General features: G+C 38.2%; 1 protein-coding gene across 2 annotated transcripts in view; it reads left to right on the top strand.

Annotated features, from left to right (window-relative positions):
• The window catches only part of kank1 (KN motif and ankyrin repeat domains 1), a 117580-nt gene that overhangs the window by 12877 nt on the left and 86474 nt on the right, over positions 1-18229 (top strand). Inside the window, 1 exon segment of one of the 2 annotated variants that reach the window (NM_001128640.1) lies at positions 7291-7333. The exons of the other annotated variant lie outside the window; for it this stretch is intronic. The gene's annotated coding sequence lies outside the window, so the exon portion shown is untranslated. 2 annotated transcript variants of the gene reach the window in all.

Raw genomic sequence — 18229 nt, 5'->3', positions numbered from 1 at the left:
ATAGACTGAAATTTAGGCTCCACAAAGGAGCCATTATGCTGTTAACTTGGTTTGTAGTTGATAGCCAGTGTCTACCCATGAATGGTGAAGATTTACCCAACTAGATTTACAGATTTCAAGGCAGCTCTCTACAAAACTCTCACTTTGTTGGCAACAAAGTATGATCTTCTGGCTGATTCCAGGACCAGTACATGCACCAATCATGTCAGATTTGACAGAATCCCTAATATCCCACTAAACTAAAAGAAAAATTATGAGGCCTTCTCACAACCACTATATTTCAGCTGATGGAGAAGTGCTCAAAACTGCATTGAAATGGAAAACCCTTGACAGCATCCGTTCTGGGTCTTTTGCCCCCTACATTAAATCTCTGTGGGTAAGCTATTGAAATTGTGTGATCACATGAAAATGCCCACCATTTCATTTTCTGTCCTTGCCCATTAAGGGGCAGTATACCCCATTGTTAAATATGGGTTTAGTCAATAGGTACAGTTCCACAGGTGCCTATATATAAATACTTCTCTGCCCCCCCCCCCCCCCCCCCAGTGATGTCGGAAAGCAAGGGGTCAGGTGCACAGCATAGATTTAGGCACGGACAACTTTATTGATGACCATTGCCTGTAAAATCCAGACCTCTAATTTAAAAAGGCACAGCTCACTTAAAGCTTGTGTAAAACAACTTTATGGGATTAACTAAGAGGGGACAATGTGGTGACATTTTTTGGAGATCCTTTATTGAAATGCTGCAACCGCAAGCTAGCTTTCTTATTTACAGTTAAGCTGGATATACACAGGCTACAGAGGTGTTTTTTTACACCCATGCCCAACCTGTACCTGCTTCCCCTAAGCCCGACCCACACCAGCTTACCCACTTTCTTATCTCCATGCAAATCCACTCAAACTGCATTTACATTGTGAAAGGTAGATTTTTGTTTATCCCCTTAAATGGCCACCCCACTGCAGTGGGTCATGTACCTGCGGGTCACCCGCACAGTGGGGACATCAAGTAGATTCCAGCCAAGTCCCAACCGCTTTGTGGGTATTCCTCCGGTAACCGACCCGCTGTTGACTTAGCCCCCCAAATCAAGACAGTGGCTTATTTACCAGTTTTGGGGTCCTCTAAAAGGCTTGCCCGACAGATCTCCTTGGGCCTGCAGTATGATACACTCATTGGCCCAGAGAGCAGGTGGTCAAATTGCCCAAAGATCGACCTACCGAAGGTAGTTCACATGTTGAACAGTGATGTAGTAGAACTGACATATAATATATCTGCCACTTGTATTTTATATTAACTCACACATGAAGTGAAAGGGACTGTTCTAGTTGCACAGAGCTTATTTCATCACTACAGAACAGGAAGGGAGACTGTAGCCTGGACAGACTCTAAATAAGGTTAATGCTTTTCTCGTACAAAGAGCTATGAACTTAAAAGGACTATTAAAGTATAGTGTTCCTCCATTCCCCCCATTCCAATCGCAACTAGCAGTCCATTGAACATTACTGTGTGTGTATGTATGAATATAATGGAATGGAATAATTTAACTATATTAGAAGCCCCGAAGATGTAATAGAACTAAATAGAAATTCAAATCTGACTCCGACTTAGCATGAAGAAAGAATGAAGGGAGGCAGTTTGCTGAGAGGAAGATTTTACAATTCCCACCATGAATGAGCAAGTTGCAACTATTAATGTGAATGAGTTAAGTTTTAGCATTTAGTTTACTGGTGCTCCCTTTGTGAATTGTCCTAGCAATCATATTTTTGGTGCCTGTGTAATAACAAGCAATTGGCCAGCTTAAAAATATACTACTGTCCCACCTGAATGAACTCAAATGCAAAACTTTCTTCAGATGCAGCAAAACAAATTGTTTATTTTTTATATGTTTCCTGTAGCCATTTGTTTTAGCTTTTTGGAATACCTAGATACACTCCTTGGCTGCTGCTGGGGCTCTTTGATTGCGCTATGCTATGGCGAAGATCAAAGAGCTCCCCGGAAATGACAAATTCTACTGCACTGGCAGTTAGGACCTTGACAGTTAGTGGCAAGATTTACAATCGATGTCAGACAGGCAGTTAAGTGTGCAGTCTTGTTCTAAGATTTCTTGTGTGCCTTCATTCTTTTGGCTGCATTCATTGGGGAACATGATGTAAATAATGTACACATTAGTACTTGATTTAAGCCCTTTATACTTATTTTATCCCATATTTTGTTTTCCGAATATTATTATTGTGCCAAGTTCACATTCTCAGCAGAATGCTGCATGCTTTCTATTGTTCTCTAACTTTGAAGGGAAAGATCTGTTACATCTAGCCTCCTGAAAGACTCCATTCACTATGAAGGCACGGTGGGGGTTGGGATAAAATTGCAGTTTCATCACCTCTGATGTAACATTTCACAAGCACATGCTGAATCTCTGTTTAAAGCTAACTAGCAGAAGCCTTTCAGTGTTTTCCTGATAACATGGAAGGAAACTCCCTTGCTTTAGGATTACAGGATTTTAAAGGATAAAAAATTATTTGGACAATTATTAGTTATTAATTTATTAATTAATGTTGATAGATTCTAAGTTTCCATGTACACTCATGGGGAATATGCTGGTATGTGAGGTAAAATATTTCCAGTTTTACTTCTTATTGCTTTTTGCGTATGTTTATTGGTGGATGCTGTGTCATAGGTTGTGGGATTAATTAAAAATGGAGGTCACTGCTTTAATGAGTGCTTCCCTCTGATATAGCAAAGTGATGTGTCCTGCAGGGATACCAATGTCCCCCTAAATTAACCCAGGTGACTTTGCCCTGCCTGTTCTGTGCAGACTAGTGCTGGGCGGTATGACCAAAAATTTATATCACGGTATTTTTCAAAATTATATCGGTATCACGGTATTTGACGGTATTTTTTGTTCCCCATGCATGATTAGGTGACCACCCCAAACACCCGCCACCCGCACCCCCCCCGCCACCCCAAACACCCCCCCATCCGCACGCAGCCCCCCCACCCGCACACACCCCCCCACCCCCCATCCGCACGCACCCCCCCATCCGCACGCACCCCCCCACCCCAAACACCCCCCCATCCGCACACACCCCCCACCCCAAACACCCCCCATCCCCTTCACATAAATATAACACCCCACCCCACCCCATCCCACCCCCCCAAACACAACCCCATCCCCTTCACATAAGTATAACCCACCCACCCCCACCCCAAACACCCCCCCATCCCCTTCACATAAATATAACCCCCCACCCCACCCCACCCCCCCCCCAAACACAACCCCATCCCCTTCACATAAGTATAACCCACCCACCCCCACCCCAAACACCCCCCATCCCCTTCACATAAATATAACCCCCCACCCCATCCCACCCCCCCAAACACAACCCCATCCCCTTCACATAAGTATAACCCACCCACCCCCACCCATCCCCTTCACATAAGTATAACCCACCCACCCCCACCCATCCCCTTCACATAAAATATAATTACTGGCCAGGCACCCCCGACAGCTCACATTGGTATCCGACTCTGAATGCGTCCTAGCGATGGCGCTTTTGTAGTGTGCGCGCTGACGTCGCGTGCGCGCTGACGTCACGTGCGCACCCGGAAGTATTCAGCACACCGGTATGTCGAAAATTCATATCGGTTTCAAAAAAAAAAAACGGTGATCGGTTTTTACCGGTATACCGCCCAGCACTAGTGCAGACTACACCAACCTTCACCCAAACATTTCCACAATCCTTCCCAGACAAGAGTAAAAATATGGATAACCCTCAAAATTATGGGAGAGTTGATGGTCTGGCCCTTTCTGTGATTTGATACGGACTCTCTAAACACACTCACACTTTACAATAATGCTCTTTATTACTATCTGTCAACACAGCTACAACATTGGATTATTTTGACATTGTAAATTACTCACTGGTTGCTATGTAATACTGCACTGGTGCAAATTATTTGTTTCTGTTCATAAATTATCTAAGATATATGAATTACATACTGTAGTTACATAGTTACAAGTTCAACCCTTCCAAGCAAACCCCAATACATACAAATAGACCTATATTGACCTATCTATACACTTACATACATAAACCATTTATACCAACATCAATACTTAGATTTTAGTATCAAAATAACCTTGGATATTATGCTATTTCAAGAACTCATCCAGGCTCCTCTTACCACACCAGGCCAGGATATCTGTAGTGAGCGCTTCCTTCTTCCGCGTTTCTTCTGCGGCGGAATCCCTGGGCCAGTGCATGCGCAGTAGAGTGAAAAGCCGACTTTGTTGTTAAAGTTCAGCTTTTCACTCCAATGTGCATGCGCTGCGCGCCAACGCGGAAGAAGAAGCGCTCGCTGCTACCCCGGGCTGGTGCTGTTCTTTCTTAACAGGGGCACCAGTCCGGGGGCCCATTTTGTTTTTTTTCCCCGGTGCCCCTTTGGCCCCTTTGTTGCCACAGTGCTGCAGCCCTAGGTTTAGTTCCAGAAATGGAACTGGTTACTGATAAAAATAATGTGTACGTGTGGTGGATACCTTACGTTGTAAGCTCCTCTTGGGCAGCAACTAATGTAAGTTATATATAATATCTATAAAGTGTATTATACAAGGGTATATACAAGTAATTTTGGGAATGATGTACTCACTATTGTAAAATATAAGGATTTCATATGTCACATAGGAGTTCCATGACCATATAAAAACACAAAGCTGAATGCAAAGTGCTTTTATACAGGTCATAGAACTCCAAGATCTACCATGTCCATATTTTACATTATTTTTTATAATACACAAGTTTGGTGAGCCATGTTACAAATTGCATCACAAAGCACTGATAATAACTGATGACATCACACAGTACATCATTTTGTACCTGCATATTATGGGATACCTTTTTAGATTTTCCTAATCAAAATAAAGATATGCACAACCAACGCAACTGGGTTAATATAAAAATAAACCTTATGAGATGAATTAATCTATTTTCTCTTTTGTATTTGTGTGCATTCGGTTTGAACCAATTTAAAGAACAGTAGTGTGTGTAAACCGCTTTAATAGATAACATGTTCTTAAAAACAGACTTGCTTATTGCAGTGCTTTTTTGTCTTTTCAACAAAGGTTCACTTTAGGAAGTTAACTTCAAAAGCTGAGTAAAAATTCAGCCGGAATGAAGCACATGTATTAGATTTCCTTTCACATAAAGCCCAGTGCCATGGTTACCGCAGTCAGTGACACCTTATCGCATCTCCAGTTCAGATTAAATTTCTGTCTTTGAAGAATGCTTTGAAAAAATAATGCCCAGGGACATGGCTGTGAAGGTGTTTTTTAGGTGTGTATTTATATAATTCTTGTAGACTTTTTTTATTTTTACTAAATCTCTATTACAACAACATTTTAGATATGTTAACTGACCAAAAGACTTCTTCCTACCTAACATTTCCAAACATTATTACAGATTACCGTGCATTATTTTCTGTTCTTTCTTTCATACTGGTATTTTTAACTTAGGGTACTGGGAATTCATAATAGTAGATAGCTGTGAGGTTGACATACATGGCTAATTATATTTATTGGTTAGTTGACTACTGGTATTAGAGTTAGTTGGTTGCCTTCTCCCTGATCAAGCCAAGCAGTTTGTAGTACCTGTTCCTCATAACATAACCAATGACCAATAACAACAAAATATCTGAGTAAATATAATGTACTGTTACTCAGCACTAAAAAACAGTTTATATAATTAGTCATGTAATGGGAAATTGAGTTTTAGGGCACAGGTTTGCTATTTTAGTTAGCCATAACCTGTGTAGAATACAGTGTTTTTTTTGCTATAACTGGAAAGTCTATATTTTGACATAAACAGAGCCTTGGAATTGAAGAATTGAATTATCCTGAACATTTGGGGAATCTCATAATCTGTTTGTGTTTTTTTTGTCCTGCTATATTATGATTATCTGCTTTTATATCCAACTTACTAACTGCTGTACTAAGTAAGCAGAAAAGCAAATTCTTTTGCCCTTGACTAAATCCTTTAGTAATTATGCTGTATGAGCAATTCTTCTTAGCTAAGCTACAAATTGCCTTGAGGAAATGTTTAAAACAACCATTTTACAACCCATACTTAAGATTTGCTGCCCTGGAAGCTGATGGTTTTTATTTTATTTACTTTTTTTTTTGAAAGAGCTTGGCTGCTTGCCATGCACTGTACTACAATGAGATGCCAGCATAATCCTCCCGGCAATTAATGAATCCACAGATGGAGAGCCTTTGTTTGTGTGGTCACTTAGAAAATATAAAGGGCAACTTAGAAAGCACCATAAATCTTAGAGAACACAAAAGAAATGCACAGAGCAAATTTCCTGTGTCATGAATGGAGCTAGCTTTATTATTTTCATTGTGAGGAAACCTTGTTTTTATCTTAGAAAAAAAATGGCAATGATAAAACTTTCACCAAAGGACAAAAAATATGTGAAATCAAGAGTAAAGTTACCTTAGCAACTTTATAGTGTCCTCTGTGCATTTTTATCACCAGAACCCCTGTAGCTGCAGCAATTTAATGTACACAAAAAGGAATTCTAATGCTTTTATATATGATGTAAAACATTTTTTTGAATGTTAGGGCTCTATTGACTTTCTAATTGATGGTCATTTTTAAAGCCAATTGGCAAACTGTGAATTTAGCATGTCACTATTAATTTACAAACCCTTTTTATGTGTAGGTCGTAATGGTACCCTCCGGCATTCACTATATATGTGTTTGTGCAAGAAATCAGTGCTGGGATTTTGTGTTGTCTTTGCATTTTGAAAAATGTACTTTTTTTCTTAGAATTGTATTGCTTTGTTATTAACTATACTGCAATATATTCTGGAAATATAACATTGCTTTAATAATTTATACATCCGGGTCAGATTGCTAGCACAAAAATAAAGCATAGTGCTTGCAGGAAATTAAAGATACATGACATTTCATTTCTGGGTTGATTAAACAAAATTATGCTTGTGTCATTTACTTGAACAAAGTCTTTCGGATCCTATTAGGTGTTTCTTAAGTGAATTTTTTTTTTTTTAAATAAAGTTTCATGTACTCCAATAGTTGTATGTATTACACTGAATCTGCTGATTTTGTTGCTGAATTTTACTCTTTTTCATCTTATTCAACTTATCATGCAATGCAGTGTTTACTGTGTCATGAATTCAAATGTTTCTACATTGATTGCATGCATCAACATTAATGTTTAAAGATACCAAAGATAAGAACAATTTACATTTATACTTTTTTAATTTACCTTCACAGAATGAAAAAAGAGGCGATAGATCACAAATGGAAGACTGAATGAGTAAGAATTTTTATGTACAAAATTGCTGAATAATATTTTACTTTAAATGTTAAAGTTGGTCATTAGAGCTTTGTACTCATATTTAGATTTATATATTATTTTTGTTAATTTATATATAAATCCTGGATGATCTAGGCCAGGGGTCCCCAACCTTTCTTACTCATGTGCCACGGTCAAATGTAAAAAGATTTGGAGAGCAACACGAGCATCATAAAAATTCATGAAGGTGCCGAATAACGTATGTGATTGGCTATTAGGTATCCTCTAGGCACACTATCAACTTACAGGAGGCTTTATTTGGTAGTAAATCTTGTTTTATTCAACCAAAACTTGCCACTAAGTCAGAAATACTAAAATAACTACCTGGTTTGGGGGCACTGAAAGCATCATCCAAGGGGTTGGTAAGCAACATGTTGCTCAGGAGCCACTGGTTGAGGACCACTGATCTAGGCCATTCCTTGACACGTGCATTATAGCATCTCCAGCCCCAAAACCCATTCTGTCCAATGTGAGATGTGAAGATTGTTACATAGCTGTGCCTGTATAATTTCAGTGTGTGAAATTTGCTCTGTCACCCAGACTGATGCAATGGGTTCGGGTGCAGGCACAGGGAGAGGCTCATGGTAGCAAAGGGGCTGATTCTCAGCTTGTGTTTATCTGTAGTTCAAGAACAAGCCCGTCTGGCATTAGCCTTACTCTCATTTGCCAAAAGTGAGGAGATGTTAAGAACTCTCCACAGTTTGTTGAAGCACCAAGGATGGTCTTAATCCATATCTTGCAGAAAGTGCTGGGATTTTTAATATTCTGGAACTAGTTAAAACACACCCTAAGAATGGACAGTTACCATTTTCTCGTTCTTGACGAATGAGAGGTAACTTTACCACTGTCACATGCCATTACCACCCTTAAGTGAAAGCAAATTAATATTATACTTATAAGACACTGTAATGTGACACCCAAAAGCCTGAATTAAAGCCAGATATCTTAGACCAGGACAAGTAAAAAACTTAGATTATGGGACTGAATCTTTTCAAAGTTATTGGTACAGGTATAGGACCCATTATCCAGAATGCTCGGGACCAAGGGTATTCCGGATAAGGGGTCTTTCCGTAATTTGGATCTCAATACCTTAAGTCAACTACAAATTCAATAAAACATTAATTAAACCCAATAGGACTGTTTTGCATCCAATAAGGATTAATTATATCTTAGTTGGAATCAATTACAAGGTTCTGTTTTATTTCTACATAGAAAAAGGAAATCGGTATTAAAATTCTGAATTATTTGATTAAAATGGAGTCTATGGGAGACGGGCATTCCGTAATTCGGAGCTTTCTGGATAACGGGTTTCCGGATAAGGGGTCCGATACCTGTACTATAAAATGTTAACAATGGGTAGTTTTGATGCGTTTCAGTTTGTTTTTTCTTTTTCTGTCAAACGTATGTCTTAAAGAGGGGTTTAAAACAAATTTAAAAACACTCTTATCATTTTGACAATAATATATGGCACTTGCATTTAATTTGGACTAAACATAATTATTACCTTTTAGACACTTCACAGGTCCTCTCTGGTCTATGTCTTGTGACACAAATGCATACCTCCCAACTGTCCTGCTTTTCACAAGACAGTCTAGATTCCTAGGCTGTTCCAGACTGCAGTTGCCCTACTTGTCTTTGGTTCTTCCGGGCCAACTCTGTGCTTTCTGCTCCTTGAGAAAAATGTGGAATGCACAGCCAGCTTGGCTTTTGATTTTAGTTTAAGCCAGGCAGAGGGTGGCAGAGAGAGAGAAAGACGAGCAATGTGGGAGCTCTAGGAAATATTAAAACTTTGGTGTTGATATTCTGCTTGTGCAGAATATCCAATTCTGCTTTGATCTTAATTGTATGTCTGGAGTTAATAGAGCGCGCATCAGCCATATTTGCAGTGATCTTAGTGTTTTGGAATTCTACTTGGCTATTTCTACAGTGATTTAACTGGCATGTCTGGGGTTAGTAAGGCTTTATCCATTATCTGTAGTAATTATACTGGCATGTATCCATTTTTTATGATTATACTGGCACATCTGGGGTTAATATGCTGATTATACATTTTTTGCAGTAATTATACAGGCACATAGGAGGTTATTATTCTCTTTATCCATTTTCTGCTCACTCCAAACAGCATAGGGCAGGGATCCAAAACCTTTTATACCAGTGAGCCACATTCAAATGGAAAAATGTTGGGGAGCAACACATGCATGGAAAATGTTTCTGGGGCTGCCAATAAGGGCTATAATAGGCTATTTGTTAGCCCCTATGTGGACTGGCAGCCTACAGACAGCTCTGTTTGGCAATTATACTTGTTTTTTATGCAACCAAAACTTGCCTCCTTACCAACATGTTGCTCACGAACCACTGGTTGGGGATCATTAGCATAAAGTATGCCTAACATCCTACAGATCAAAATGCTGTCGGCTCTCATTGACAGCCTTGAAAAAACACACAAATACCCACTAGTGTTTTCTAAAATCTTTTTTTTTTTTTTTTTAAAACATGTTTTCAGCCTCATTGAATATGGATGGATCAATGTGATTCTCTCTTGTATGCAAGTTATTCTCTGCAAAAAAAATGTGACCATGCATATTCTGTCACATTTTTTCTTAAATAAGGTAGATAATTTTTTCCCCCTTAATATCAAAAATTGGTAAAGAGGCCTTCCCTTATTCTCTTTAAATGGTCTTTACTATTCAATAAATGTAGGTCTTTTGCATTTCAGGCCATGTAGGTAAAAATTATTTGTGCATTTTTTGCAGGGTTGTGCTACAAAAGTGGGTAGTCTGCACAGTATTTGGTGGCTAATAACTGGAATCATTGAACAGAAATGCAATATTCATGCAATGTTTAAAGCCCCCCCCCCCCCCCAATATTTTCTTATCTTATACTGCTTTCAGTACAGCAGGATGTGCTCCATGTACTGTGTTCACCTGCCTATTGTTTAGTTCTAAAAGGCTTCATTGTTTTTGAGATTTATTATCTCACTACGTTTTTTTTATATTTTCATTTAAAAACAAAAGCACAATGAAACAGAAATATTCATTATAAAGTAAAGGCTAAGGCTACATTCACTTTCCACAGATATATGCAGAAAACTACCTGCAACAAAGTGAACATATTGAAATATCATTCTTAAATACAGATTGCATAAGTCATTTGTATTTTTTTTTCTTTTGTCCACACCTGCTCATGTCAAAAAAAAGTCTGAATAGATACACAAAAAACCTAGGTCATACATGAGTCTTTCTGCTATACATAAATCTGTGGAGGGCAGAGACCAAAGCTAGGGTGTGCTGGCCTTGTATGTGTTTCTGTCACAGTTGAAAAAACGTAAACAGGAATTACTCATGGTCTGAGTATCAGAGATCTTTTTGTGAATGCTTATTAGTTGTCCTATCCATTTAGCCCAGCCCGAAGGGTAAGTGGAAAGTGTTTATTAGTTATTTTGGCCAAATCATGTATCCCAAAAGGAGACTTGAGATCTAAAAAAAAAAAAAAAAAAAAAAAATTAAAAAATAAAACAAACCCTGCTCCAAGTCCAAGTTGACTCCTTACATTGAAATATCCTGGGTATACTGTAGCTAAGGTTGCCACATGTCTGCTATTTTAACAGGCAGGTCAGTTAAAATGATACTGGAGGTGAATGGTATTTATAGGGATGGCATAAAAAGGAGACCGGAAGACTGGCATGTTTTTCCAGTGGCAACAGCTCAAGGTACAGTGCTTTGTAAACTGCATAGTGCTATGCAAGAATGAACAATGTTATTGTCTGTCTTGTACATCAGAATTGAAGACACTAGGTCGAGACCAAATGACACAAAAGAGATTATATTACTTACTCCATGTTTTGGATCAAAAGATAATACCGTTTACATTACAGAGTACTCATTACAATTGAAGAAGCATTCAAATGGTTAATCCCGCTGGGGATACATTCAGCGCTTACAAACTGGACAGACAAGTGCTTGAAGGCACCACTTAGTGTCGCCATCAATCATTCGCCAGCCTATTTCTATAAGATCTTTCTTTGTTAGCAGACTCTGTGTGTTTTTAGTGACTCATTTTGTTCATTCTCAGAAGTGGACAAAATAAGCAAACATGGCACGCAAAGGTCAGTTTTAGTTTTGATTTATTTGCCTTCATTGCTTTGTTCAAAAATATCATTACAAGTGGCTCATTTGAGTTATAGGGGAGAAAGAGCGGAATTATTTTCATAGCAGTAGCAGTGTGGCACAGTAAAAGAAAACAGTAGAAAGCACAAAGATTACCATTCAAGAGTAGGATGGAAGCATGAATGGTTGCGGAATGGTTGATAGTCATCAGTGTCTTTGTTAGGATGAACATAAATAGGAAATTTAAATTTGCCAAATACTTTTGTCATATATATAAATTCATACAAGGTACAAGTGCTAAACAGAACTTTAGGCCTTGCTCTCTGTTGGAATGGTTCATCTGTGCATATGTTTTATTATGTTTGTCATCAAAGAAAATATATATTAAAGTATTTCCAGCATTTGGGTAAATGCTAATGATTACCTGTGTATGGGACCCATTATCCAGAATGCTTGGGACCTGGGGCTTTCTGGATAAAGGGTCTTTCCATAATTTGGATCTCCTACCTTAAGTCTATTAAAAAAAATAATTTAAACATTAAATAAACCCAATACAATTGTTTTGGCTCCAATAAGGATTAATTATATCTTATTTGGGATCAAGTACAAGGTACTGTTTTACTATTACAGAGAAAAAAGGAATTATTTTCAAAAATGTGAACTATTTGATTAAAATGGAGTCTATGGGAGATTGCCTTTCCGTAATTTGGAACTTTCTGGATAATGGGTTTCCAGATAAGGGGTCCAATACCTGTACTGCATTTGTCATACAGTTCACACAACATTTTTCCTGTGCCAAATACTAGCTGTGTTGCAATATGTCCTAGCCTCATTATAAATGTGCAATATGGCAAATGTGTACCCGTAACTGGATCCTCAACATGTTTAATAGTATTTCATACATTCAAAGGATACAGCTAGTACAAAAAACAAATTGCCCTGGTCAGACTCATGTGCATACTGTGCTTTTGCTTCTTGTGTCACAAGTATTTTTACTGTGAAAGCAGCAAGCCTTTTTTTACCTGTGAGCCACATTCAAATGTAAAATAATTTTGGGGAGCAACACAAGCATGAAAAAATTTCATGGCAGTGTCAAATAAGGGCTGTGAATGGCTGTTTGATAGTCCCTATGTGGACATCCAACCTACAGGAGGTTCCATTTGTCGATCAACCTGGTTTTTATGGAACCAAAATGTGCCTCCAAGCCAAAAATTCAGAAATAAACCTGCTTCGAGGTAACTGGGAGCAACATCAAAGGGGTTGTTTTTCTTTTTTTTTTTATTTATCTTTTTAGCCCAAAGTCCGTTCAGCGTAGCTGCACACAGGCTGACCCAATGCCTGTCTGTAGAGCCACATAGAGCTGCGGATAAAGGGGATCCTCTTTTCTTAGCCTGTATAGTGCCACGTGTAGCTGCACACAGGCTGACCCAATGCCTTTCTGTAGAGCCACATAGAGCTGCGGATAAAGGGGATCCTCTTTTCTTAGCCTGTATAGTGCCACGTGTAGCTGCACACAGGCTGACCCAATGCCTTTCTGTAGAGCCACATAGAGCTGCGGATAAAGGGGATCCTCTTTTCTTAGCCTGTATTGTGCCATGTGTAGCTGCACACAGGCTGACCCAATGCCTGTCTGTAGAGCCACATAGAGCTGCCACATAGAGCCACGTGTGACACTACCTTAATAGCACTCTTGTTTCAAATAGGGTTTGATGTTTTAAATTGGGTGTGAAGCTCTATAAGTATTTTTACTTCTGTCTGGAACTCTTTTCTTTAAAAATATATTGCATTTTACCTTGACTCTATTAGTAAACATGATGGTATGTACTGTGTTCTGAAAACATTAGTGACTTCAAAGGCAATTTCTTGTTATTGTGCTAAGAAATAAGAAGGTAAATAGCAGACAACTAAGTTATGTCTTGACTTATAATACATTCCATGAACACCAAAGCAAAGCACAATGCAGGTATAATTTGGAGAATGAAAGCCTATCCTACCAGAAGGTCAAATCTATAAACTTGGGGTTCATGTGGAGGTAAAGCCATACAATATAATGCTCTGAATGGCTACTGGTAGGTCTAGCAAAGGGACTTAAAAGTCCCAGAATCCATCACTTTGTATATTTAATTTTTAAAATACCTGCACAAAGCACAACTAAATGAGCTTGTTTCAGAGTTTGTTTTTTTTTAATTTTCTTTATTTTAGACAGTTGAACTGTTTTTACCTTTACATATCATTTGAGAAAGATCCATGCTCCATGTGTATATTTCCACAATTATTATTTTTTAACCATTTATAGAAATGTAGAATTGCCTGTATGTTCACTTTAGTTTTGCAAAAATGCAATTAAAAATTATGTGAAATCCAGTCAACTTATGACAAAAAAAAGCACAGATATGGGGGCATAGCCCAACCTATCCGCTAAAGGTCTGGGTCATCATTTTCTTAAAGTTAAGTTTTAGTACAGGTATAGGACCTGTTATCCAGAATGCTCGGGACCAAGGGAATTCCGGATAAGGGGTCTTTCCGTAATTTGGATCTCCATACAGTAAGTCTACTAAAAAAATCAATAAAACATTAATTAAACCCAATAGGATTTTGCCTCCAATTTGATTTTATGGGAGACGGGCTTTCTGGATAACGGGTTTCCGGATAAGGGATCCCATACATGTATGATAGAATGTCCTATTCTTAACAACTTCAACTGTTTCTTATCTTTCTATTCAAAACCTCTTTCATTAATCACCTAGTCATTCAAAATACTGCCAAGTTGCTACAGCAATTTGGACCCTAGCGACCAAATGGATGCCAAAATGTTTAAAAGCTTTATAATTTAAAAAAACGCAAAACAAAAAATGAAGAGCAACTGCATATTATCTGAATCTCGCTGTCTGCGTCATAGTATAAATTAATTTAAAGGTGAAGCACCCCTTCAATATTTAGTTTTTGATTGCAGATACATTCACATCACAATTTTTAAAAAAGGAAAACATTAGTATGCCTCAGCTTTTGTTTTGTTTTTCCCAAAACACTACCTGGGTAACACTGTAAAATGACCTTGACATAGTGCCTTTTGACTGTGCTGGTCAGTCATTTACTATATTAACTTTCAACACTACAACATTCTAATGGTTTACGTTAAAAAAAAAAAATAATAAAACATTGTTTTAAAAATGTCTCATTGCAGAAAATGGAAAACTAAGTTGCACATGAGCAAACTTTGTAGAGTCTAAAGCCAGTCAGGGGTCACTCTTTAGAACATCTGATATGATTGATCAGATACTGTACAATTTGAAGACACGTTGGAAACCAAATTATAATTTTCATCTCATTATGCTGGGGAAGAGGGGAAAACCTGACTCATGAGAGCCCCTAGTATGCTCCAATGGGCTGCTCCACTGCACTTTATTCTTTTCTTGTTTATTTCAGGAAGATATCTGCACCACTGGTTGGACTATTCAGCTGAAAATTTGGGGGCATGTTTACTAACATTAGAGATAAATATGACTGGTGATGTTGCCCATTGCAACCAATCAGTTCGATTTGAACACTAACCTAGAAGTTAGATAGAACCTCAATGTTATAAATACAGCCTCTATCATTATATTCATGTATTGCTTACAGCAAACTTGCTTATATGAAACGTGCCACTGCGAACACTCCTAAGAAATAATTCCAGATCCTTTTCTATCATGTTAGTTGAGCAAACTAAACTTTACTTACACAATAAATATAAATGACTGCATTTTTTTCCTTCAGTCACAGCAAGCAGGCAGATGCCATTTTGTGTACACTGTTATTAAGGCAAGCTTTGTATCACCCCAGAAAGTTATGCATTTACTATCTGGGTGATATCTAGGAGGAGTGAATGGAAAGTTAAAGTAATTGTAATAAAAACTCTGAGCTGTCAATCATATATTGCCTGCCCCGCCTGTATGCTTCAGGCACAGAGGCAGGGCAGGCAATATATGATTGACAATTTCAATTTTTAAATACATTTATAACAGGTGTGGATCATTTAATTTAAAAAAAAAAAAATGGTTTCATGTTTTAATTTTTAAAGGACTTTTATTATACAGTTTTTATAACTGGGTGACAGGTCCCCTTTAAAGCCAAAAATATAGTATTGTACTGCACCCCTATCCAGAACAAGATCTTTGTGGCTTGCTGACTTAAGCATGCTAGGGTGTCTGAGACTTTGGGTAACACTAGACTGAGAGGGTTAGATTTTAAAAAGAGCAATGCTCGTTTTGATTGTCATTCGATTCCCATCATTTACAGCACTACGTCATTAGTACTTTTAATTGCTAGTGTCATTTTTTACTAAACTTAGTGACTAGAATCAAATGACCAACTTATCACATGACTGTTTGGGGTAGTTGCCTATGAATTCATTAATTGTGATCACATATGGACATCCTAAATCTTCTTGCCACGTGGCACAACATTGAAACAGGCAGTTTTGGAAATGTAATCTGATGTATGAAACAAACCCTGACATATTAGTGTAGGTTTTTCTTTAACTGTGAAAAACATTTTAAAATTGGCCACACAAAATTGCATGATAATCTGTTCACTGGGATGGTCATTTGGATGCTAGTGCAGTTTGGCCACATATGTGGATATTATTATTATTATTATTGTTGTTGTTGGCCAATCAGTCAGCTTGGTTGAAAGTGCAGGCCCATGCAAACCAAGGACAACCTATGATTTAACTCACGTGTTAAACTGAGTCACCCATTATACTGGTGCTCCATTTTTCTGTGCTGTGTTAATAATGGGGAGTTTTATAAGCTACACTGGCTAGGAATGGCAGGAATGTAGTTTGATGGGCCTTGCTTTAAATATTCACACGTATGTGCATTTTTACACACTACTCTGATCCATTAACAAACAGTACAAACAACAAGATTCCTGTGCTTTGTTGTGAAATTTTCTTGAAAAGGAAATATTTTAAATAGGTAATACTCAAGTGGGGGGTAAAAGCATTGCATCTCCAACAAAGGCAATACTAGAATTAAAAGCTTTGCAAAACCTTTTTTCCCATGAAATTCTGTGCAGGTGGAGACTCCATCAAAGCAAACTCAGCTTCAGTTTTCAATAACCGCATTTGTGAAATATCGGCTGTACACATCTCTTGTAACTTTCTTTTTCTATTGGGTGCATGACAAGCCTCTCATACAATGTATTGTTTTGTTTTGCTGTTTAGCTTGCTTCCATTTAGGCAGTAGACAAGCTGTATTTGGAGTTTAGATTCTCTTTTTGTTTTGTATGTTAAATCACTAAAACCTACAATGTTGTGCTCCGGATAATTGCTAAATGAAAAATAACATAGTTACATAGTTACATAGTTACATAGGGTTGAAAAAAGACCTGTGTCCATCAAGTTCAACCCATCCAAGTAAACCCAGCACACCTAACCCACACCTACCAATCTATACACTCACATACATAAACTATAAATACAACCACTAGTACTAACTGTAGATATTAGTATCACAATAGCCTTGGATATTCTGATTGATCAAGAACTCATCCAGGCCCCTCTTAAAGGCATTAACAGAATCTGCCATTACCACATCACTAGGAAGGGCATTCCATAACCTCACTGCCCTCACCGTGAAAAACCACCTACGCTGCTTCAAATGGAAACTCCTTTCCTCTAATCTAAAGGGGTGACCTCTGGTGCGTTGATTGTTTTTATGGGAAAAAAGAACATCCCCCAACTGCCTATAATCCCCTCTAATGTACTTGTACAGAGTAATCATGTCCCCTCGCAAGCGCCTCTTTTCCAGAGAAAACAACCCCAACCTCGACAGTCTCACCTCATAGTTTAAATCTTCCATCCCCTTAACCAGTTTAGTTGCACGTCTCTGCACTCTCTCCAGCTCATTAATATCCCTCTTAAGGACTGGAGCCCAAAACTGCACTGCATACTCAAGGTGAGGCCTTACCAGGGACTTATAAAGGGGCAAAATTATGTTCTCATCCCTTGAGTCAATGCCCTTTTTTATACAAGACAGCACTTTATTTGCTGTAGTAGCCACAGAATGACACTGCCTGGAATTAGACAACTTGTTATCAACAAAAACCCCTAGATCCTTCTCCATTAAGGATACCCCCAACACACTACCATTCAGTAGATAGTTTGCGTTTATATTATTTCTACCAAAGTGCATAACTTTGCACTTATCAACATTGAACCTCATTTTCCAGTTTGCTGCCCAGTTATCTAATTTTGTCAAATCGCTCTGCAAAGCGGCAGCATCCTGCATGGAACTTATAGTTTTGCACAATTTAGTGTCATCAGCAAAAATAGAAACAGTACTGTCTATGCCCACCTCCAGGTCATTAATAAACAAGTTAAACAGCAAAGGACCAAGGACTGACCCCTGCGGTACTCCACTAACCACACTGGTCCAATTAGAAAATGTTCCATTTACCACCACTCTTTGTACTCTATCCTTCAGCCAGTTCTCTATCCAATTACAAATATTATGTTCTAGGCCAATATTCCTTAATTTGATCATTAACCTTCTGTGAGGTACTGTATCAAACGCTTTAGCAAAGTCCAAGTAGATGACATCAACTGCCATTCCAGCATCAAGGTTCCTACTCACCTCCTCATAAAAGGCGACTAAATTAGTCTGGCAAGATCTGTTACGCATAAACCATGCTGGCACAAACTAATAGTATTGTGAACTGCAATGTATTCAAGTACCCTATCCCTTATTACCCCTTCCAAAAGTTTTCC

Source organism: Xenopus tropicalis, chromosome 1, assembly GCF_000004195.4.
Source record: "Xenopus tropicalis strain Nigerian chromosome 1, UCB_Xtro_10.0, whole genome shotgun sequence".
NCBI classification, from domain to species: domain Eukaryota; kingdom Metazoa; phylum Chordata; class Amphibia; order Anura; family Pipidae; genus Xenopus; species Xenopus tropicalis.
Note: the sequence above shows the minus strand (reverse complement) of the source record. Positions and strands in the feature narration are given on the sequence as shown.